Below are 25555 nucleotides of genomic sequence, written 5' to 3' on the forward strand. Positions count from 1 at the left end.
TCCCTGCAAGCTTTCCCTACAGCTTTGGAGGATGAAAGTGAAAATGGCAGCCTCCCAATATCCGCCCCGGAGGAGCCAAGAACCCGGGGGCCCCTCTCCTCAGTGTGCCCCCAGAGAAAAGCAGTCACTCCCGTCTCCCCGGTCGCCGGCTGCACTCCGTGCTCACCTGGCCTGTGACCGAGCGTTTCTATCTCTGGCTCACGACTCAGTGTGGAGTCTCCAAACCCAGCAGATCCCTGCAGTGCACTCCTACACCGCTTCTCCCGGGGGAGGAAGGGGAGTCTCCCCGGCTCTGCCACTTGTTGGGTCCCTGCTGGAGGAGCAGTGGCCCGACTGGGCCGCGGATCACAGTTTATGGCAACCCCGAGCTGAGAGCCTGTGCCTCGGCTCCGTCTCCACAGCCGGCTTCCCCACTCCGATACCTGGGACCTCTGCCACACTCAGGCACCTCCGGTCTTTCTGTGACCCAGAGGATCCTGAGACCACACTGTCCCGCGAGGGTTCCACCCCCCGCCCCCACTTAGCCACTGGAGCGACGTCCCTCAGCGGAGCCAACTTCTAAAAGTTCCGATGTTGTGCTCCACGGCTCTAGCACTTGCCAGAAGCGGCCGACGGAGGCCCCCTCCCCCGCCGTCTATCCTCCCAGATATCACCTTAGATTCACTTCTCCACACGTCCTACCTTCCAGTAAGTGGTCGCTTCTCTGTTCGGAGTTGTTGCTATTCTTTTCTTCGATCTCCTGTTGAGTTCGTAGGTGTTCAGAATGGTTTGATCCTTATCCAGCTGAATTCCTGGGACCAGACGAAATCCAGGTCTCCTACTCCTCCTCCATCTTGCTCCGCCTCCCTAGGATTTCAGTATTCTTACCTGCACTTGACCCCTATTTTGAAAATGAACCTAGCTCACCCTCTGCTCTAAAAAGTGTCCCTTCCGCACCATCAGTGGTCAGCTCACACAGCCTTTGTTATTACTATGTGAAGCTCCCCGCCAATCGTCCCCCACTCCCCATGGCTGATGGGCATGTGATCCAAGGCCTTCAATCAGATTCCCTCACCAGGACATTTGGGAAAGTACTGAGGATGCTTTAAAACCTGAGCTGGTGTCCATAGCTAGCTATGTGAATTTGGAAGCCATCAGGCAGCCATGTGCATAAAGAAGCGGAAATAGCATGTCTACTGAGAGAAAGGAGGAAGTCGGAATAGAGAATATGGTACAAGAAGCATGTGGGCTCAGACAAAACAAGAAAAGACCAGAAAACAGCTGACCTGGCTGCATTCCTATTCCTCATCCAGTCCTTCTGAAGCCAACCCCTCTTCCTACCTACACAGATGATCTGGGAGCCTCCCCTCCAATCCAATCATGATTCCTGAGGTTTTATTAATTCTATTTAAGTTCATTTGAACCATTGCTTCTTTTGACGTTGAGGTGAAAGTTTTATTTGAAAATTTCTAAAGAGGAAATTGTCTTTGTTTTGAAAAAGACCTTGATGGATGAAAGGCTCAGATTAGAGGGTGAGGTCGGAGGACTTGGCAGGTGTTAAGGCAACAAAGGAGAGCACTTAATTCTTCTGCATGAGCAAGATTTCTTTCTTTTCTGACATAAGGGAATAAAGAGGAGAAACAGGCAAAGGAAAGAATAAAAACAGCTATTAAGATGGCTCCAGTCTAAAAGACTCCACAGAGTCCATTGAAAATTCGCTGGTGGTAGAGTTAGGCCATTTTAAACATGGTGACGTCCAAGGTTCAATTTGAAATTCTTTATTACTGCAGGGATAACACTCCCCTTGTCTACATTCCACCCTCCTATCTTCTATACCTACATATGCTTTGTTTGTGTGTGAATTTTTATAAAAACTGAGCAGTGGGCTGAGTTTCACATGTTTACTATGATAAAGAATTAATTATGAGGGATCAGGAGCCCAGACATGGAGGTAAGCATGATCTCTTGGTCTAACGTTTCAATTTCTACATAGTGTGAAATAGGGATTAAAGACCATCTTACTAGAACCCACTGAACCCTTCCTCATGTGTACAACCCATGAGAATTGAGAACATTGATTCATATATAGCCCTTCATCTGCCTGCAAATTCATTTGATTTGCAAACTTAGTATGCATCTCTGGTTTGGTTCAAGTCTTTGTGAATGTGTAAATCTCACTTGAATCTAAAAGCAACACTTCAAACAGATTATTTGCAAAGGCTTTGGAGGTCTTCAGGTGCAATGTGCTGGAGAAGTAAATAAAATGAGGACCACAGTTGAAATAAATTTACTGAATGGCTTCACGAACTTGGAGCCAAGATATACATTAGAATTGAGATTTCATTTTTAAAATAGATTTTTTTTTTGCTTTCCAAAAAGATTTACCCTAGCTTTCCTTTAAATAGCAAACTCATCTAATGCATTTAAAATATGATTTCATTTTGCAAAATTGATTTACAAGTAACTTTTCGGGAACCCCTCTATTAACTAAGGAGAGGTATATCTGTTATGCAAAGCACCATACTTAAGTATGTAAAGGGATAATCCCAGTCCATTATTTCTTAGCATATCTAGTGGGTATTTGTGTTTGTTTTATAGCTTTTTTCCCTCTTTGATTTACATTTACGAGACAATTGAGGAGAGATGATGTGAAATGGTTTTTATTTTTATGAGCCAAAGGAACCCCACCAATCACAAATGGAAGAGCAGAGCCACAACTGAATTATGTAGGTCTCTCTCGGCGGAGTGAAAATTAAGAGTATATTGTCCCTCCTTTCACTTCTTATGGTGATGTCATGCCCTAAGGATGTCCACTGGACAGTTCCATTATAAATATGAAGTTGTGGTTGCACCTACAGTTGCTCATGTTACCAACATAATCTGAAACCAATTTAAATGTACTATACTTCAGTTAAGTTTTGGGGGCTTCATTTGTGGTTATATGCCAACCACCGATATGACCCCAGTTAGTCAGCCAAAATATTGAAGAATGGACGAATTCACTCCTTTCATGACTCCATGATAATATATCGTAAGAGTGTTGAGTTAACATGTGCCCACTCTTCCTAAAATAACATGAAGATTAAGACCATGTCATATTTGCCTTAGGTTACCTAAACCTATACACAAACCTATTGAATGGACTCGGTAAATATAGTCCCTTCACTACTGCTACCCTAACTTGCCTATTATACACACACACCCCAAACTGTATGTCTCAGATGGTATAAATTGGCAGCACATGAGCTAACCCCCAGCCCACAAATGAGGCTTGTTTGGTTCGTATGTTAGAGATCACAGTGTTATAAGACCGTTTGAATTCACAAAATTAGGAGATGTCACACAGAAATTCACATTGCTAGCTCATCTTTAAAAAAATCTGACAACACTTGGCAGGAATTCCACATGGCAGCAATCGGCTGGAGCTGAGAAGCAAAACCCCCAGGGGCCCTCTGGGCTTTGCCAAAGTCCTCACCATACTTCATTACATTGTCCACGTCTCACGTTTGGCTTCCCTGCCTCTATGGACATTTGGGTTTGCAACTTGTGTCCCCTAATGTTTCCCTCCTCTGTGCCTTCAGAAAAAGCCCCTTCTCTCTGAACTTACTAAAAGCTAAGCTGCTTCAATCAGAAAACCTCAGGAAATCCGAATCCCATTTTGACTTTTATACTTCTAAAAATTCAAAACGGCATCCCTATGTATTACTGGAAGCCTTAAAACACAAGTGTGTGCCACTTTAAAAAACACAGACTTTAATCATAAACATATTTAGGCATTTTTGCTGCAATACAAGTCTTCATCCACCTAATTTATTTTAATCCAATTGATTAAAAAAGTAACATAATTGTTTAAAATTACTCTCTTTTGGAAACACATTGTGGTAGAAAAAGGAAACATTGCACAGATAGCTTACCATCTAGTTTGAAGAGCAGTGTGCCTTTTAGTGTGAAACAGAAGGTTAAAAAGTTGATTGAAAGTATGTAAGAGAAAGCCGATATTAACAATAGTGCTGGCTATGTTTGGGAAATGAAGGCTATTATTTGTAGGAAAAACTCAATGTAATCAAATGCTGTGTACAGCCAGGGATGCGAAGGTGTTATCGCCATACACTTGTAGCTATAAAACACTTTGACTATTGAAATTCCTGAACCAAAAATAATAACTTTGTTACTGTGCCTCTGAAATATATAATCCCCAGTCTCTTCTTTTCCCACTGAAGCAATTGTTCGATGTGGCCTGCTTTCCAGAGAGTTCTCCTATTGCTCCTTGGCAAAATATTACTGTATCGGAGAATATGGTTTGCATCACAAAAATGTTATTTTCACTACAATTCGGGGTTGTAATATTTTTATATTGAGATTTCCTTGGTATATTCAAAGTATACCTCATCGAGGAAACTTTATTTTTATGTAACTTTTCAGGTTGTTAGGTACATAGTAAAGTACAGCTGAATGACATAGTGCTTTCTGAGGAGTTCCAAGTCCCCTGGAATACATCCCCTTTGTTCTCACCAGATATATGATGAAATCCACCATTATTATCCTATTTCAAATGAGAGAAGTAAGATTCTACGTCATTTGCTGAGTTTCATATGGCAAATTAGTGAAAGAAAGATTCTCTGGATCGAAGGCAAATAGTATATCTAGTTCTCAATCTTGATTATCTCCGGATCTAAAACGTTCTGTTAAACTATTTTAATATTAACATGTTCGAACAGAAGGGCTACAGTTGTTGACCCCATAGAATAGTGGTAAAAACACAGGCTTCAAAGGCGGATTTGCCTAGAAGGGAATCCAGCTATGTGATTTAGATCTCCTTAAATCTCAGTATTCTCTGAAATCTTGCCATTTGCAACGACGTGGATGGAACGGGAGGGTGTTATGCTGAGCGAAATAAGTCCATCAGAGAAAGACATGTATCATATGACCTCACTGATATGAGGAATTCTTAATCTCAGGAAACAAACTGAGGGTTGCTGGGGGGGTGGGGGGGGGGGGGGATGGGGTGGTTGGGTGATAGACATTGGGGAGGGTATGTGCTATGGTGAGCGCTGTGAATTGTGCAAGACTGTTGAATTACAGACCTGTACCTCTGAAGCAAATAATGCAATATATGTTAAAAAAAAAAAAAAAAGAAAAAGAAGACAGAGCAGGAGGGGGAAAAATGGGGGGGGGAAATTGGAGGGGGGGACGAACCATGAGAGACTATGGACCCTGAAAAACAAACTGAGGGTTCTAGAGGGGAGGGGGTGGGGGGATGGGTTAGCCTGGTGATGGGTATTGAAGAGGGCACGTTCTGCGTGGAGCACTGGGTATTATACGCAAACAATGAATCATGGAACACTACATCAAAAACTAATGTTGTAATGTATGGTGACTAACATGACATAATAAAAAAAATCTCAGTATTCTCATCTATAGAGTGGGTGTGATGATCCTTCCTCATTAGTTTTGGCAGGATCTAAATAAGAAGATATACTGGTTAAATCTCTTTGTTACAGCAGACTCATCTTACCCTAAGTCAGTAGAGTAGTTAGCTATTTATTCAGTACATAGTTACCCTAACTAATTCACTAGTTCTCAAATGTGAGCATGCATCAGAACCACCCGAAGCACTCATTAAAATGCAGATTACCAGGACCCATCCCCAGAGTTTCTGATTCTGGGGCCCTGGGATGGGGCCTGAGAATCTGAATTTCTAACAAGTTCCCAGATAATGCTGATGCATCCAGGGTGCACATTTTGAGAAGTACTGCTTCAATACTGTAGCTAAGTCACTAAACAATGCCTAGCACAGCAGGCTCTCCAAAAAAATCATCATTATTTCATTATTTATGGAAATCCTATGGGCAAATACAAAATTACTTACAGGTTTTCAGAAGGAATTCTAATAAAAATAAGGATAAAATAGCAATATCGGATGTACTTTAATTCCTAGCTTATTCAGTAAAACACCAATTTGGCAAAGTAGCAAGTTATTACCTATTCAAAGCAACATGCTGACTTCACCATTGTTTTCTATTTCTGTTTCTATAGGAAATTCTGCACTTTCTCAATTGTGGCAATTCAAAGGAACTCATAAAGGATAGGTCCACCTACTTTACTAAATAGAATCCCTTGATATAGATGACACTTGATTGCTTTTATATTATATGAGTGCGCAAATACCTCTGGCACTCAGAAATGATAATATTCTCCTTTTCCACATCAAATCAGGAAGCCAGGTGCATTAAAAAGCGTTTACAACCCTGCATGTCTAAAGTTAAAGCATGACTAATGCATTGGAGAAACTGTTCAACAACAGTTCATCCTGGTAAAAATATTACTTCTGTAGCTATGCCAAGGTTAGTGTCGGGTTAGGTTATCTGCAATTCAAGGGCCAGATACGTGTGCACGTGTGGGTGCGTGCATGTGGGCATGCGCAGGCGGACGTGAGCTACTCCTTAGAGAGTTACGGACACTCCCAGGCATGACTTTACCGAAAGTTTCCCTAACGGAGAGCTATATTGAGCTCTCTGGGTAATTTGGGGTAATTTTCTGCCCTCTGCATTCTCTCCCTATCTTCTCCTGACACTCTTTGTCGCGCTAGCTACTGTTTTTCTCCAACCCGCTAGGTTTTCAATAAGTTTCCTGTTGTGCGTTGGGATAGCAGTGTTCATGGAAAATTGCTTTGCCTAGGTGATCTGAGCCAGCTCCCTCCCACCTTTTCTTTTCTTTTCTTTTTAATGATTTAGAGACAAGTAAGGAAGTGCTTACAGTGCAAGAATTTACTCCAGAAAACTCCAGACCATTCCCTGACATTGTGCAGTTTAATCCCAGCTTCAATTTCATAACTGGTGCTCAAAGCAGAAGGGCACAGAGGTGTGGGCTTGAAAAGACATTTAGAGCCTTTCCTTTTAAGATTTCAAAAACATTAACCAACAGACTCAAAATGCCCTAAAATTCATACAGACAACTAGTACAGTATGCTCTTCAAAGCACTTGGAGAAGTACAGCCCAGACTGGTTCAATAAGTACTTGTGAAGGTAACAAAGATTCAAATCAGAATTTTTACAGGAGCCTATTATTTGTAAGAAAACCTTGAGAGTTCAACTAGTTCCCTCCCCAGCCTCCAGACAGGACTCTATCAAAAAGTATCACTTTTGAAAAATAGTCGCTTTGACCTCTGTGTCAAATTATGTGACTGATGGCACTTAAGCAAAATGACAAGAATCTTAGCACATATGCACTATTTTAAGAGCTTTACATGTATTAATTCTATAAAATCTCATAACAAACCTGTGACTTGAGTTCTGTTATCATCCCCACTTTCCACCTAAGAAAGCAGAGACTCAGAAAGGTTAAGTAACTTGCCCAGGGTCACACAGCATGTGAGTGGCAGAACCAAGATTTGAACACAGGTGTTGTAGGCTGAGAGACTCATACAGTGGAAGCTTCTGAAGACAGAAGGGAAAGACACCCCCCCACCAAAAAAATCCTCCCCAAACTGTTTTTCCTGAGAAAAAAACAATGAAATACATTTAAAATAAGCATAAAGTCCTAGCCACACCTCTTTTAACTTGATTGGTGATCAAATTCCTTTCTAGTCTCCTGAGGAGTTTCCTGAGAAGCAGCTGACAGGGATAATACCAACCACCCAGAATCAGCTGTGCTTCTTCCAGGTGACTGGTCAGCCATTTTACCTCATCATCTTAGGGCCTAAATTGGGACAAGGACTAGAGGCCACCATACCTTGTGGCCACTGCCCTCACTCCCCTACCCTCTGGGTCTCACAGCTCCTGAGGTCCAGGAAGACAGAAAGCCAGCAGGAAGGGAAAAACTTCGAACTCTGTGTTCCTCCAACCAAAACTCCATCCCTCTAGTACGGTAGCTTCATTGTATGACCTGAAAATTCCATGTAGACCTTTTCAAATACCAGAACCTTCCTTCCTGAGTTTAGAATAATGAGGAAGGTGTTGTGTCAGTAACACAAGGGAAGAAAGAATGGTGCCGAGGTCCGTTATTCATGTCCCCTGAAATCATTCGAGTAGCTCAGGGTACCCAACGAGCTCAGGCCCCACCTCTGACACACGTGATCATTACCGAACTCCCTTTTACCCATTCGCTTATCCCACACATGTTGACTGAGGGCCCAGGCCTGTCGTCCATGAGGAGTTAGGAGGCTAGACTTCTCCATGCCTTGTTTTCTCCCGGCCAGGAACAAGAATTACCCGCCACTCCTTCCCAAGGGTGCCACGCAAATTTCTGAGATATGAAAAATGTGGGAAAGAAAGTTTCTGCAAAGCCCCGAGCCTTAGAAAAGCAAACTTCACCGCCACAGTATACACACACGCTCCAGCCTCGGGGGCTGCCAAGTAGCCGGCCAAGACACAGACTCAGCAGGAGCGCTGGTGTCTCCAACTAATGGCCCGCTTTAATTCCTCTCTTCCCTGAACACTTTTAAACTTTTTTTCTGGAGTCAACCCAAGCTCGGCAGAATTTCCAGATCCGTGGAAGTGCAGCATGCAAGCAACCCATTTCCTGACAATGCTGCAAAGCTTCAGGGAACACATTTTGTTATTTCCACATTTATGAGTCGAACCGGAGCCCTGAGCCTGACTCCTGACCAGGCCGTCCCCCACCTGGGAGTCCCGCAGGGCTGAGGGGGAGCGGGGAAGGCGGGGAGGGACGGTGCTAAACAAAGGAAGGAGCATGCGCAGACAAGTTAATAAAAATAAATATTCCAGTGGCTGCCTAGACAGCAACACTGGCATCCAAGGGGTCTCTAAAAGGGACTGAGGTGTGAAGATCATTTTCTGAGCCCTATTCAAGACTCTTCCCATGATAACGTCCTGGCATTGGTGCAAAGAAAGCAAAGTTTTGAGAAATGTGGTTCAAACTAAATGGCACATTCTCTAAATGAACTCTTTCTTTCTTAAAGCGACCTGAAAAATGAGGCGAAGAAAGGATACAGTATTTCACCAATAATAAAAATACTCAGCACTTATATACACATAATGCTAGGCACTGAGCATGGTACAAATGCAAATGTAATCGGGAACAAATTATTTTTGAACAAATACAAGGTGTCAGACATTGTGTTAGCTACCAGCAATGCAAAGACAGATAAGACATGGCGCCAGCCCTTTGAGGAGTGTTTAATCTGGTTTTAGAGAAATCCGGGTTGATGGATGGTATTTAAGAATCAGGAGTTCTTTGGTCTACTCTTGTTTTTGTTTTGTTTTTTTCCTATTTTCTGGAGAACCATTGTTGATCCGTTGAAGTGGCTTGTCAGGGAATGAAAAATGTCTTTTTGTTGACAAGATAATGAGGAAGGAAGGAACTCCCTCCATTTCTAAATTGTAACTAAAAATCTTTGAATGGAGGGGAACAAATTTTAAAAGGTTAATCAAAAACAAAACGAGCTGGTAGAGTACTCGTTCCTATTGAACTTCACTGTGACAATATGGCTGGCGTTGTCAGTATGGCTGATGCTGCCATATACATGGAAAATGGTACTTATCATCCATACCTATCACGATCTCAAGTAGGACTTAACCTGTTGTGCTGAGATTTCTGGGCACCTGGGGGTAAAATTCCATACGTTCTAGTTTCAAGGAATTATGGGCCATTTACTTCTTTATGACTTGCTGAGAAGCACCAGAGCAGAGCCAGCCCTACAGACAATACCTCTTTCTTCCTCTACTATAGTCCCTATAAAAAGAAAACTGAGAGGTGAGAGGAAGGGGAATCTGTGAGAGGGCAGCATTGAAGAACACAGATTAATTCCTCCCTTTTCTTGCAAAAGGGTGGTACAGCGCTTCTTCCTAGTGGGAGAGGGAATCCTTGCAGGAAGCTGTTAAGGCAGGATATTGTCGGGGGCAAAATTCTGATATGATGCAGAGGAAGAGAAGCTGGAATCAGAGAACTGTGGAGTGGAAAGCTTCTACAAGTCCTCTGAAGAGCTCAACCCACCAGAGCAGGAACATTTGGATATCTGCAACACAGAGAGACCACTGATGGATGCCACAATCTACAGATCTCATCAAGAAGATGTCTGCCTCCCCATCCCACCTTCCCACTCTGACAACAGATGGTCAGGACAGAGAGAGAAGAGGAAGAGGTAGGGTGAGTTTACAACGTATTATGCAAGCCAGGACAATTTTGAGAATTAAGGGACTTGTTATTAATAACTACACCAAAACAACAGGTACAAACTGGAAATACCCCAAAACCGAGATGTATGATCACCATGGTGGGGGCAAGGGCTATATAAAGAGCAACTGTGGTGTCCCTCCATCTCCTACCATCCCCACTATAACTTCATTCACTTGACCAGAAGTAGGCTTCATCTATCCTGGGGTGGGGAGAGGAGAGGAAGAATTTCAAAACAAGTTTGAGACTGAAGTTTACCAGTGAACAGAACTGAGCCTCAGGTATTAGAATAAGATTTTGTTAATCACAAACGTGGCTGAAATTGATAGGATCTGTCCAAGATGGCGCTAAGGGAGCTACCACCCATGGGGAAAGGCGATTTTCAACACAAAACCATTGGAGAACTGGAAAAAAATACATCACTTTTAGGTTTATACTAAGAAGGTGGGACTTCACTAAATCAGTTTCAAGTACGTAGGCAAGCACAAAAAGTACTTACTGGCCAAAGAGGACAGTAAATGTAGTCTGAAGGAATATAAATGTACACTGATAAATATAAGGATGCCATTGAATGAGAGGCAAACAGCAACATGTGCAAATGCATTCCTTAAAAAATGAACAAGACAAAAACACACAAAACACAGTAAAAGTGCCCAAGCCAGCACATGCAGTTCAAACTCTGACCTTCTCTGTTTCTCACTGGGGATCTTTCTGTGAGAAATTTAACCCCCTGAGTTTCCATTTCCACATTTGTAAAATGAGAATCATATCATTGCCTCTAAGAGTTGTGAAGTTACATAAAAGCATTTAGAAAGACACTTGACAGCAAGGGCTAGTTGTGGTGTGTTCAGCAAAGGCTAGTCTTTGGCTTCCTTTTCCTCTAATTTCCCATAATAATACCCCAAAGTTCTTTGGAGAGAGAGTGGAAAAATGTGCTTTAAAGTACCTAACACAGCGCCCAGCACAACAACTATCGATTCCCTTCCTACCCAGATTGCTGGGCTACGAAGCAGCTGGACTCTTGACAGCACCCAAAGGATGTGCCATTTAATGTCCATGTCATGTCCATTCCTACGTGGTCTAATACCCTAAAATACCCTGAAACAAAACTCATGAACATGGGTGTGGACTTTGGAGTGGAGGCAAGAGAAAGTTGCAGGTCCTCAGAAATTACTCCTCCATAATGCTCACACCCTGCCCTCAACCCAAGAAAGAAAACCGGTGAAAAGGATTCACCCTAAGGAGGGAAAAGGATCAGCTCTATAGGACTCAAGGAAAAGGAAATTCATCTATGCTTTCTTCTCCCAACAAAATCCCACACACAGGGAAAACTGGTTCAATGAGAATCAGTTTGAGTATACAAAGGGAAAGTAAGATCAAACAGACAAGCAAGGGTATAACGTTCAACCAGAGAACTATATGGAGAAGAGGTAAATCTTTCTTGGTATTGGAGATGGGTGTGGGGATATCTGGATGAATGGTACATAAATGAGTCTGAACTCTTTCTTCTCTTTCATCTACTTGGGCATTCTTTGTACATTCCCCAGTAGAATACACTTGATATTGAATAACCATTCATCTAGTTATCCAATAACATCTACTGAGCAACTACAGTGTGTCAGACACTGTGCCAGGTATTACACATACTTCAGCACATTCCAACACAGATATGCCTCTGTAGGGCAGAAGAGAGGAAAGGGTTGAGTCCTATCAAGGTAGGACTCAAAGTAGAAGCAACTCCTAAAGGAAAGACCACTAACTAATTACAACACTAAAAGGTGACAAAGCTTGGACTCATTTCTAAATATTTTATGAGAAAATGACACTGCCTGATTCATATGTTCATTTTTATTTTACGGATATTATCAGTATTACCTGGTTAAGCTATAGTACTGTATTAAACATTTGATGACCCAAACTGGGCAATATCATTTGCCTCTGCGTGTGTTTGTGTATCTATGGTAGGAGTGGGGAGGAGTCATCATAAGTGGTCATCATAAGATGCACTAGAGAGTCCCACCTGGGTCTTCAGTAATTCTCATCCAGATGGGGAAATCGATAAAAGTAGAGAGGTCTTTTTATCATCAAACTGAACTGGAGATCAATGGAACAGGATAGAGAGCCTAGAAATAAACCCACACTGTGTAACTCATTAATCTAGGATATGAAGGAGGCCAGAATATACAGCGACGAAGAAACAGTCTCTTCAATAAATGGTGCTGGGAAAACTGGACAGTTACGTGCAAAAAAATGAAACTGGACCACAAAAATGCACAATGCACACCACACACAAAAATAAACCCAATTGGATTAAAGACCTAAATGTGAGACATGAAATCATAAAACTCCTAGAAGAGGGCACCTGGGTGGCTCAGTCGGTTAAGCATCAGCCTTTGGCTCAGGTCATGGGATCGAACCCCGTGTCGGGCTCCCTGCTCGTTGGGGAATCTGCTTTTCCTCTCCCTCTGCTCCTACCCCCACTCGTGCTCTCTCTCTCTCTCTCAAATAAATAAATTAAGTCTTAAGAAAAAATAACTCCTAGAAGAAAACAGGCAGTAATCTCTTGGACATTGACCTTAGTGACATTTTATGGAAATGTCACCTGAGGCAAGGAAAACAAAAGCAAAAATAAACTATTGAGACCACATCAAAATAAAAAGCTTTTGCACAGCAAAGGAAATCATCAACAAAACAAAAAGGCAAGTTAAATGAATGGGAGAAGATATTTGCAAGTGATATATCCAATAAATGTTAATATCCAAAGTATATAAAGAACTTAAACAACTCAATACCAAAAACAAAAAACATAATCCAATTAAAAAATGGAGCAGGTGCCTTGAATAGACATTTTTTCAAAGAGGACATACAGATGGTCAGCAGACTTATGAAAAGATGCTCAACATCACTAATCATCAAGCAAACCAAAAACACAATGATACAACATCTCACACCTATCAGAATGAATAGTATCAAAAAGAGAAGAAATAACAAGTATTGGTGAGGATGTGGAGAAAGAAGAACCTTAGTGCAGTCTTGGTAGAAATATAAATTGCTATGACCACTGTGGAAAACAATATGGAGTTTCCTCAAAAAATTAAAAATGGAAATACCATATGATCCATTTCTAGGTAGTTACCCAAAGAAAATGAAAACCTTAATTTGAAAAGATATATGCACCCCTGTATTCATTATTTAGAATAGCCAACATATGAAAGCAACCTAAGTGTCCATCGATAGATGAATGGATCAAGATGTCTTCTTGTCTTTCTCTGTCTGACTTATTTTACTTGACATAATATCCTCTAGGTCCATCCATGTTGTTGTGAATAGCAAGATCTCACTCTTTTTTATGGCTGAGTAGTATTCCATTGTGTTTGTACCACATATATATATGTGTGTGTACATATGTATATATAGTGTATATATAGTAATAATATACACATATCATATATATATACACATCACATATACATATATAAATATATACATATATGCATATATGGCATATGGTAAATATGTTGTATTTGTCATGAATAGCAAAATCTCATTCTTTTTTATGGCTAAGTAATATTCCATTTTGTGTGTCTGTGTGTGTGTGTACCAGATATGTATGTGTATATTTATATTTATATGTGCATATATAGTGTATATATGTGGCATGTGGTGTAATATATATAGTAATATATAATATATAGTCATAATAATATATAGTATATAATATATAGTAGTAATAATAATAACTAATAATAATATATATGGTAAAATATATGTAAATCTATACACATATATGTGTATATGGCATGTGGTATATGGATATATATGGGATGCGCGTGTGTGTGTGTGTGTGTGTGTGTGTGTGTGTGTGTACACAAGGGACTATTACTTGGCCATGAGAGAGAAGGAGAATTTGGCATTCAGGACAACAGGGATGGGCCTAGAAAGTATTACGCTAGGTGAAGTGAGTCAGGCAGAGAAAGACAAATGCCATATGTTTTCACTTACATATAGAATCTAAGAAACAAAATGAATGAGCAAACAAGCGAAAAACAGAAACAGACTCATAAATACAGAGAACAAACCAGTGGTTGCCAGAGGACCGTGGCGTGAGGGGCTGGGTAAAATAGATGAAGAGGATTAGGAGGTACAAACTTCCAGTTATAGGACAAATAAGTCAGGGGAATGAAAAGTACAGCACAGGGGACGCACCTGGGTGGCTCAGTCGGTTAAGCCTTGGCTACCTTCGGCTCAGGTCATAATCCCAGGGTTGTGGGATCGAGCCCCACGTTGGGCTTCCTGCTCAGTGAGAAGTCCGCTTCTCCCTCTCCCTCTCCCTCTGCCCCTCCCCCCCCACTTGTACACTCTCTCTCAAATAAATAAATAAAATCTTTTAAAAAAAAGAAAAGTAAGCAAAGGGAATATAATCAATAATATTTTAAGAACTTTGTGTGGTGACAGATGGCAACTACACTTAGAATGGTGAGCATTATGTAATGTATAGAATTGTCAAATCATTATGTTGTGCACCTGAAACTCATATAACATTGTATATCAAATATATTTTAATAATAAATTTTTTTAAATGGAACTTTGGGTTACTACTTGCATTTAGCAGGCCAGGGCCAAGAAGGTTAAAAGTGATGCGATTCACAGACCTGTCTCAACAAAAGGAGGGTTGGGGGAGATAAAGAAGACCTCTTAAATACTTGTTTACCAGCTGTTTACCAGATGCTGCAGTTGTAACTTAACGTATGTGATCTAATTTAGTCTTTAAAACAAGCTATGATATAGCGATAGCCACCCCCCGCCCCCCGACTGAGAGATTCTTCGGAGTCTAAACCAGTGTCCATCACCAGATTCCTTCCAATGGTCTAGGTGTGTCTCTCAAATTGGTGCCTGAGACTGACTGAGAAAGGATTTCGCAGACCACTTAGATTTTATTTTTAAGTATGTAAGGGGAGTCATCTGCTTTCACCATCATTTCAAAAACCAAGAAACACTGAAACATCAAACAAGAAGAACATAATCTGGGACCAAACGATGGTCAGTATTGGATTGGTTTAGTGTTATGAAAAGCTCACTGGATTATTCGTTTTTCTCACTCCAACCCAAAGCACTGACAGCCTCATCATGGTCCATGTTCCATCTGCGCACCAGCATTCGGTGACCGCTGACCTAAACACCTTGGGCAATTTGATCTTGGCAAAACTACTTATTAAAGAATGAGGTAAAAAGTCAAAGACTAATTCATCGTTCAGGGAATGCAGAAAGGTCCCAAACCACGGACCCTGAGGGAGTTGGGTGGGAATGACAAAAGGCAAAAAGCAAGTAGACATCTTTGAAAAAAAAGGATATCTATCTAGGGTTCCCTGGAGCTTTCGTCTACTTTTTAATAGGATTATTAGAATTAGAAACCTATCCTCTGGAAAATTCATGCCTTAGGAGTACTGTTTTCTTCTTTCTACACTTTGTCAAAAGCTTAAAGTCTTTTCTCTGACTCCCGGTCTTTTGTGATTCCCAGTGGGCTTTCCTTCTTCCTTCTGCTCTTTTGTACTTCTCTCCTCCCCTCTACATAATAGCAACGATTTCTTGGTCATCTTGTAGTACTGGCACACCAGTAGCTTCTTAGAACTAAGTGAAGTTTAGTGAAAACAATCCGTCAAGGCTGTGGTAGGAGTGGTAGAATATACTAGCAGCAGAACAAAGAGTCCATGGGTTTCAGAATAAGAGGGGAAATCCTGGTTTGGAATCCCAGCTAGAGTACTTCGTGGTGGCCATTACCTAACCTCTTTGAGCCTCAGCTTCCTTATCTGTACGCTGTGTTTAGCATTATCCAACTCACTGGGTTGAAGAAGAAACAATTGTATATATCTAGCATAAGTTGCTTTCAAGAAATACTAGTTTCTTCTTCATCTCCCTTTTCCCTCCCTTCAGGATTTGTGAGGAGTATTCTGCCATTTGCCTGTCCGGGAGGTCTTTCTGAGGCTTTTAATTTTTTCATCTCCTGTCACTATATGCTCTCTGTGACAGAAGATAGGCAGGCTACAGTCCAGTCAATCAACCAAGACCTACTGGTTTGCATAAATAATTTTCAAACACAGCTAACAACTCACAGTCTGCTTCTTCTTGCCTTTCAGATATGTTCCCAGATGAAAGGACCTCAGCTTCAGTTCAGCATCCTACACGAACAATTTTTAAGGGCTCATCTAACTGGAAAAAAAATCAAACTGGGGAGAATTCAATATGATTTTATCTGGATTGATATAATTTGGGATTTTTCTTTTTGTTGGGGTTGGGTGTTGCTCTTGTTTTTTGGGGGTTGGTTTTTTATTTTTGGATATTGAATAAAAGTTCATTTAAAAGAAGTATCCATTAATTCAATGTAAAGGAACTAATTCTTTTCTTTCTGCCTGTATTTTTCCTAATGAGGAACAGTAAATCGATACCCACTTCTTATAGAGAAGCAGTAAATTTTGGCAGTAAGCCAAGACTGTTTGGGTTTGAATGACAGCTCTGCTACTTACTATGTGACTTTTCAATTGCTCTGTGCCTAGATTTTCTCACCTGTATAATAGGATAATAATATTTACCTAGGAAGTCACTGTCAGGAATCAAAAGTCAATACAAGGGAAGTATTTAGGAAATTGTTAGGCACATGGTATGCACTCAGGGATTATGACTATTATTAGTTAGTAGCTTTTCAACAATTAGGGAGTACCTACTAAGTGTTAGGCACAGCCTTAGAGACTATGAAAGATTAAAAAAATGGATTGCCATCTCTGCTTTCAGAGATACCATTTTTAAGGAAGAAGGGAACTGTTGGAGACTGTTTATTAGCTTACAAAACACTTCCCACAGGCAAGTGATAGAATTATTATTATCCTTGTTATTTTGCTCATGAATAATGGGAGGCTTAACATTAAGTGCCTTGCCCAATGTTGCTTAACTAGAGAGCATCAAACCAACATTCCTTTAAGATCTGAGACTTCAAAAATTCATGCTGTTCCACTTCCAGCACATTATGGCTCACAAAAAGTCTCAGAGACTATCTCACTTTCCTTTACCTTTTTAAGAATTTAGTTGGTGCCTAATAATCCAAGTGAAGCCATAACAGTTATGCTGAGAGGATCTTTATCCCTAGTTGTATGGGGCTCAATACCCCAGGGCATTCTTCCACTTCAGGCAGGTGCACCTGGCAACAGAGACTTTGCCTTGTCTGGAACCACTGCCAAAAGCCTTCCTTGCCCACATGAGTCTGAAACTGCAATCAACTGTCTAAACGAGCATTAAAAGCTTTGGATCGATATTGAGATTGAATAATTGAGCCTTTAAATGGTTCCTGTCTATGGGAACAAATGTATTTATTGATGATAGCAGAAGAAAACACCATGATAAAGGAGGCAAGATTCATGTGTTGTTTCTTTTGGTATCTCCAACTAATGCTTTCGCCATCACAACAACCCCAGTGTCTAGCACAGTGCCTGGTACATAGTAGGTGCTCAACAAATAGTTGTTGGGATGAATGAATGACTCTGTCCTATACAAACTATTGAAAAAGTCTGGAAAGTCAGTTTTTGACATTTATTAAAATGAGAAACATGGTCAGCTTCTAAGAATACTTTGTAGAATTGGGGTGCCTGGCTGGCACAGTTGGTTGAGTGGACGACTCTTGGTTTGGGCTCAGGTCATGATGTCAGGGTCCTGGGATCGAGCCCCATGTCAGGTTTCCTGCTCAGAGCAGAGTCTGCTTGGGACTCTTTCTCCCTCTCGTTCTGCCCCCCTGCCCCGCTTGCACACGCACGCATGCGTTCTCTCTCTCTCTCAAATAAAATAAAATAAATAAAATCTTAAAAAAAAACAAGAATACTTTGTAGAATTAAAATGGTTCATCCTAATCTTCTTTCCTTTTTTGACTGTGAAGAGGGAAGTAGCCTGGCACAACTTAAAGCCCTGGAGGAGGTCTCCGCAAGCCCGGGTTTCAGTCCAAGCCTTATGACTGGGTTGTTTTATGACGTGGAATGTGTTAACACATCCTCTTCAGGTCTCGGTTTTGTATTTTGTCAAGTGCAAGAGCTGGACTAGGTTAATTCAGCTCTCACTGTCTGTGCATTCAAGTATAATTTTTATATTTACATGACCTAAAAAGTAGGATGAAAAAAATGCCCGATCAAGGTGAAATAGGCAGACATTGCCCTGTGCACCTCTATCCTTCACAGGTGGCCTCTCACAGAGCTTGCTCTGTCCTGACTAAGGTCCTTGCCCATTAAAACCTGCCCTCAAGAAAGGTGTTAGTTTTGGGGCGCCTGGGTGGCTCAGTCGGTTAAGCATCTTCCTCTTGATTTCAGCTCAGGTCATGATCTCAGCATCCTGGGATCGAGGCCCAAGTTGGGCTCCATGCTCAGTGCAGAGTCTGCTTGTCCCTTTCCCTCTGCTGCTCCCCTGTTTGAGCTGTCTCTTTCTCTCTCAAATAAATAAATAATAAACTCTTTGAAAAAACGGTTTTAGTTTTATATTAGTTATCAATTGCTGCATAATAAACTACCCCAAAAGTTAATGGCTAAAAACAACAAATACTTAGTGTTCTCACCGTTTCTGTGGATGTAGAATCTGGGCATTAACTTAGCTAAGTGCCTCTGGCTCAGGGTCTCTCATGAGGTTGCAGTCAAGCTGTTGGCTAGGGCTGCAGTCATGTCAAGCTCAACCGAGGCTGAAGAATCTGCTTCCAAGCTCACTCATTTGGCTGTTGCCAGGCCTCACCTTCTTGCTCTGTGGACCTCTGCATGGGCTAAGTGCCCTCATGACATAGCAGCTGGTGGTCCAAGAAGGCAGAGCCAGAAACTGCCCAAGACAGAAGCCATGGTCATTTGATAACTATCCTTGAAAATGACATGCCATCACTTCTGCTATATTCTAAGTGTTAGAATCAGGTCAACAAATCCAGCTCACACTCCAGGGTTGGGGATTACACAAGAGTGTGAATACCAGGAGGCAAGACCATAGGTGGCCATCTTAGAGACTGCCTGACACAGCTATCATTTACATACTCCAGTGGGCTTTAGATATTTGTGTTCATCAGGGTGTCGTAGTCTGTTCAGGCTGCTATAACAAAATACCACAGACTGGGTAACTCATAAACAGCAGAGATTTATTTCTCATGGTTCCAGAGGCTAGACGTTCAAGATCAGGGTGCCAGCATTGTTAGGCGAGTGCCCCTGGGTTACAGACTTCCCATTGCATGAAGGGTACACGGGCAAGGGAGCTCTCTCGGGCCTTTTTTATAAGGGTATTATTCTCATTCATCAGTCACCTCCCAAAAGGCCCCACCTCCTACAACCATCACCCTGGTATTAGGATTTTGATGTATGAATTTAGGGGAAACACAAATATTCAGACTACAGCACAGGTAATATTTTAATTGTGGGATGCCAGGTTCTGTCTACTCCACAAGGAATTTAAGCATATTCCTTGAACACAGTGCAGAAGTTAGGTAATAAGCTAGGGAATAATGTGGAAATGGGGACAGAGAGGCTATGGCTCCCATTAAAACTGAAACCATAGCCATATTTATGAGTCCTACCATATGCTAATCACCATGGTGGGCACCAAGCAGATATGGTTATATAAAATCTAGTGCCCTTCCCCAAGGTAAAATATATTTGTTCTTGGCTGCCTCCCACAAACCTCCACAACCCCACAAAGAGAATTAACTGAAAAAAATTTCTCACCCTATTTGAAGACTAGAGATAGAATATTATAGTGAATGAAACACAGATCTCTTGCACCATCCCAGTCATGAGTACATCATTTAAACTAAGATTCCTCATCTGAAGAAAAATGGTGATACGATCCAACCCATCTATTTCACAGATGTATGATATATAGTTATTTCCAAGAAAGGGCTTTTAAAAATTAAAGCACCAGGGGCACCTGGCTGGCTCAGTCAGTGGACCATGTGGCTCTTGATCTCAGGGTTGTGAGTTCAGGCCCCCCACTCGGTGTAGAGATTACTTAAAAACAAAATCTTTTTAAAAATTTAAAACATGTCTCAAATTTACAAATACATTATAATTATACAATTTTTCTTGGGCACAGTGAGAGAAGCAACTCTTGACTTCTCCCCATTTTTCAAGAGATGTGTGCAAACTTAGTCATTGGACATCTACAGAAACATGTCATTCTTACTGAAATGTGTGAGTCCATCGACAGGGCTCCACTAGTCAGGATCACCTAAATTGTGCTGTGGTAACAAACAACCCCCGAATCTGTAAGGCTTAAACCCAGAAAGCATTATTTTTCTCTCACACTCTTATGTTCCTCCCCAGCTGACTGACGCTCTGCTCTGCGTCCTATCAGTTGGATGAGTCCTGGACTAATGAAGAACGGAAACACACACTGGCTCTTAAGTGACCCAGAAGTGACCCATACCATTTCCCCTTTCACTATATTGCCCAAGACGAGTCCTATGATGGTCAAGACTAGCTTCAGAGGGTAGAGAGTCGATCTTCCCCTATGCCCAGGAAGGGAGGTTCATTGTGGGCATCAGAAAGCAGCACTAACGTCTTCCATACTGCCTTCTGAGAAAACAGAGAGCTTGTATTTTCAAGCTTCAAGAGACAATGAACTTGTGACAGAGTTCTAATTTGTAGGCAAGGCCCTCTTATTTATGAATCATCTAAGATGATTTTTTCTGCAAAATGAGAGATTATACCAAACTATTTTTTACTTTAAAAAAACACAGGGTTTATTAGGCAATCTTATCATCATTACCACTTACTACAGTACGTCTCAAACTCCTGTTTTCACAGAAAAGTGGTCCTCTGTGCGCATGTGTGCATTTTCTTAGGACGTGAGTATTTTCTTGGGATTCTGGGAAATGGAAAGACATGATTGGCTTAAGGTCAAGTTTAGTCAATGCTTATAAGTTTCTATTTGCAAGGTTAATGACGTAGCACCTTCTAATTCAGCAGCACTGAAACTTGTTATAAATTTATTAGCTCAGTTGCATCTGGTTTAGATTGGCCTTCAAATCACAGACTACTCACAGACTACCTCCCCGGGCTTCCTCTCCTTTGGATTTCTACCACCATGCCAATCCACATGAACACTGAGTGGAGCCTCCATTAGTTCTGGCTTCTTGTCCCAGTTCTGCTACTAACGGACTGCACTGCTCAGGGAAAGTTGTTCTACCTCTCCAGGGCTTATCTCTAAAATGAGGGAGCTGGCTGGCAGAATTCTTTCCAGCTACAACTGCTTATGGTTCTAAGTCAGCTGTGCAGCTAGAGAGAGAGCCTTTGTATGTTTCCTCCTTTTCCCGAGTTGATCAGCACCAAAGGAGCTCTCTCAGCAAATGCAGGGCCCCCTAACGTACAAAAGAAATGCCTTTGAAGATGACTCACGTTTCAGCACCTCTCAATCTATTATTTCCTGGGCTCCCTCCTTGTCAGCCTTGGGGTCCAGAACCATGGCAGCCAAGTGTAATTTACATGCATGGTCCTTTTAATACCCTGCTCCTGACTTAAAACAAAGAAGAAAATACACAGAAGTTGAAAACTATTCCCCCGATTATACCACTGACAGTCTTCAGAGGTTTTGCTGTGATGGTGATGTTGCTGATCTTAAGAAAGTCACTGTTACGACTTTTAATTGTTGATTCTTCTAAACACTTTTTCCAGCCACATATGTCATATTGATGGATTCAAACATGTTGGAGCACTTGTCTAGAATACAGTCATATATATATATATATATATATACATATGGTTTTGTTGATGTGAGGTCACAGGAGAAATTATTTTTGTAGAAGAAAAATGTTTTTGGGGTGCCCAAAGATAAATAGCTTTCTAAAAAGTGGCTTCAGGGACAAGTTAATGTTTTGCTTGGAAATGTCTTCAACACCTTGAAAATGGTTGCTCTAAGATGCACAGTCTTTCCTGAATTTTCTGGGTAACTTGGCAAGACTCCAAATATTTTGGAGTCCCGTCCATTTTGAGTCAAGCCATAGTGACTGAGTAACCTTGAGCAAGTTACAGTGACTCTCTGAGCCTCAGTTTCTTTGTCAACAAAATGGAAAGAATACCTCTCTAACAAATTTTCGCAAATATTAAAGAAATGAACATAAGTAAAGCCCAGAGTATAGAGATTACACATGACAGATGACCAACATCTTCATTCACACAGAACTGTCAGGATAAGATGTGTAGCATGAGATGAGGTTTGCAATGTTACACATGCAGCCCATTCTAAGCATGAATCAAAATATTAGGTCAGACATTTAAAGAGCAGGGAAGGAAATGGGATGCCTTGACTTAGGCAACTATATCTTATGAGTTAAGACAAACCATGTCTTTGGATTTTGTCACAATTTAACTAGACAGTTTGAGCTCCCTACTGATCACAGTGTGAGTAATATTCATTTCTGTTTTACTTTATTATCTGACTTATTGGTTCCATAGTGTACACAGAGCTATAGTATATGGCTAGACCAGAGAGGGAAGGGATATGAAGCATCTATGTTTTCAATGTACCCTGACTTTAGGCTGGCCAGCATAAAAAAGAATGCATACAAAATTCTTTTTATAAATTTTATAAACAAAGAGCAAACAGTTCATACCGTCATTCAAGCGATAACTCCGAGAAATGTCCTTCCAGTAGATCTGAATTAGGCCATATGTCATCATGTACTTTCAGTGTTTTTATTTTTTTTATGTTTTTTAAAGATTTTATTTATTTATTTGACAGAGAGAGAGCACAAGCGGGGGGGAGGGGCAGAGGGAGAGGGAGAAGCAAGCTCCCCACTGAGCAGGGAGCCCAACGCAGGACCCAATCCCAGGACCCTGGAATCATGACCTGAGCCGAAGGCAGACTCCTAACCGACTGAGCCACCCAGGTGCCCCTTTTCCGTGTTTTTAAATAGAAATCCCGAGAAGGCATTGAACAAAATAAAATTTCATGCTAGCGAAGTTCTGTCTATACTTCAGTTTAGGATCCAAAAGATATTCTTTCCTAATCTCCACGGGTCAAGTTTGGAATTCATTTTTATTTTTATTCCACATCTTTAGGTCTTTCCTTCCATACTTTGATAACTTCTCCCACCATTTTCTGGGGCAAAGAACCAACCTACCTCTCCTGATTTTACGTCTTTTGAAAAAGCTCAACCCAGAGCTGTATTTCCACTTCTCTCTTCATTCTCATATACTAGGATTTCTTGCTTCAATACAGTCATCCCTCCTGCTTGCCTTTTTGTTGTTGTTCCTCTCCCCAAATTCATTTTTGTTTCCTCAGGCCCCTGCTACAGAATCTTTTTGCTGAAAGAGATCTCACATATTTTATAGCCTTCTTTCTATGCATGGGTAAACCAATGCCCTGAGAAATGACATGAACTATACTTTCAAGTTCCCCATCCTTTTCAGTAGGAACCAAGCCCGACCCCTCTTCTTTGTGGCAAAATGGAAAAAGCCCGAAAAAAAATCACTTGCTTAATGAGAGCAGGTAATTTTGATTCTTTAAATTCTTTCCCCATGCTTGAAATGTGGGTGTTTGAGTGGATGGGCAGTATGGAGGGGAATCGGGGAAAATTGGATACATGGCAGATAAATTTGTTTGCAAGTTAAAAATCCATGGTTTGCATCTAATGTAGTCATTTAATCTATCCAACAGGAAGGGGAGGTATCTGACAGGCTTCTTTCTTTTTGCCCAAGTGCCACCTTCCAGCTGTGGTCTTGTGGTAATATGGCTAGTACAATTAGAAACCAAAATTAGAAACCAAGCAACCACAAGAGGAAAAGCCTCTGGAGCAACTCTAGGCCCTGACCCAGAATTTCTAGCCAAGGACACTGAGGGAGCCTGTGCTTTGCTGTACATATGGTCTCCAGCCTGCAACTAACTCTCCCAACAGTGGGCAATCTCCGCATACCTCACGTGCATACCTGGAAACCTTCATGCTCATTTAACTGAGACTTTTCAACAAATCTCAGAGAGAAAGAAAACTAGATAACCAGTTACTTAACTAAGGGCCATAACTCAACTCATCTTTGGGTGTCATCAACAATTCTCCAACCTGATATGTGTTTTTCATCAAAACCACTGATATGAGCTTCCCTGACGTTGAGCAAGGGGCTGTATTGTTATTTTAAAGAAAAATTATATTGTCAAACACATGAATTTTGAAACATCTGTTTTCATTCTGAATTCATTTTTCCCAACGAAGTTTCATCAGTCAGAAGTACCATCGAAGACCCAGGAACTTGAAAATATTCACAAACTCCTACCCCAAAAATAAACGAGTTGTCAAAGTCACAGATTTGGGCGGGGGGTTGGGGGTGAAGGAAAGGAAGTTGCAAACCAGTCCCACTGGTGATCTGGCCTTAGGAGAGCCAAAGGTGCAAAAAGACCCACTGAATTTTTCTCTTTCTACCCAGTTGTGCAGTGACATATGGATAAATTCCAAGATTCACCACCAGTTTAAAATTGTTTCATTATGACTCTGGGTTGTCTGAGATATACATCAGTATCATCTCCCAGGGGGCCACGGTGAATCAGAGAAACACTTCTGAACCCTGGAGTCCTGAACTCCAGCCCCTCACGCACCAATGACACTCAGCTGGGTCAATAATACTTACCTTCTAAAAAAACATGGAAATGTGATATTACTCCTTCATTAAAACAGCCTTGTGAGCTGCTCTGTTTATGCGAATTAAAAAAAAATTGTGTTGGTGAATTATGTGACAATTAGTGAAATTTCAGGAAGGAAAGCACGCAGGAATCATATTTTATGGCCATGCTGCCCCCGGGATATTATTGTTAGTGTCTGATTTATCCACAGTCTGTTAGAGAGATGATATTCTCCTTCTGTATTTTTAGAAGAGTTGGGGGCAAGACTAAAACAGTTATTATATGGCCAGAGATGGATTTATATTCGTATTATATTGCTTCCCAGGGCAGTCACATAATCTTGAGTAAAAAGGGGGAACAGGGTAATGATAACACTACATCCTGGCCATAAGACATAGAGCCTTCTCTTTATTTTTTTTTATTATTATGTTATGTTAATCACCATACATTACATCATTAGTTTTTGATGTAGTGTTCCATGATTCATTATTTGAGTATAACACCCAGTCCATGCAGAACGTGCCCTCCTTAATACCCTTCACCGGGCTAACCCATCCCCCACCCCCCGCCCCTCTAGAAACCTCAGTTTGTTTTTCAGAGTCCATCGTCTCTCATGGTTCGTCTCCCCCTCCGATTTCCACCCTTCATTCTTCCCCTCCTGCTATCTTCTTCTTCTTCTTCTTTTTTTTAACATATAATGTATTATTTGTTTATTTGTTTCAGAGGTACAGGTCTGTGGTTCGACAGTCTTACACAATTCACAGCACTCACCATAGCACAAACCCTCCCCAGTGTCTATCACCCAGCCACCCCATCCCTCCCACCCCCCACCACT

The sequence above is a fragment of the Callorhinus ursinus genome, unplaced genomic scaffold, assembly GCF_003265705.2.
Source record: "Callorhinus ursinus isolate GAN/ISIS: 27379988/994484 unplaced genomic scaffold, GSC_fseal_2.0 scaffold39, whole genome shotgun sequence".
Classification (NCBI taxonomy): domain Eukaryota; kingdom Metazoa; phylum Chordata; class Mammalia; order Carnivora; family Otariidae; genus Callorhinus; species Callorhinus ursinus.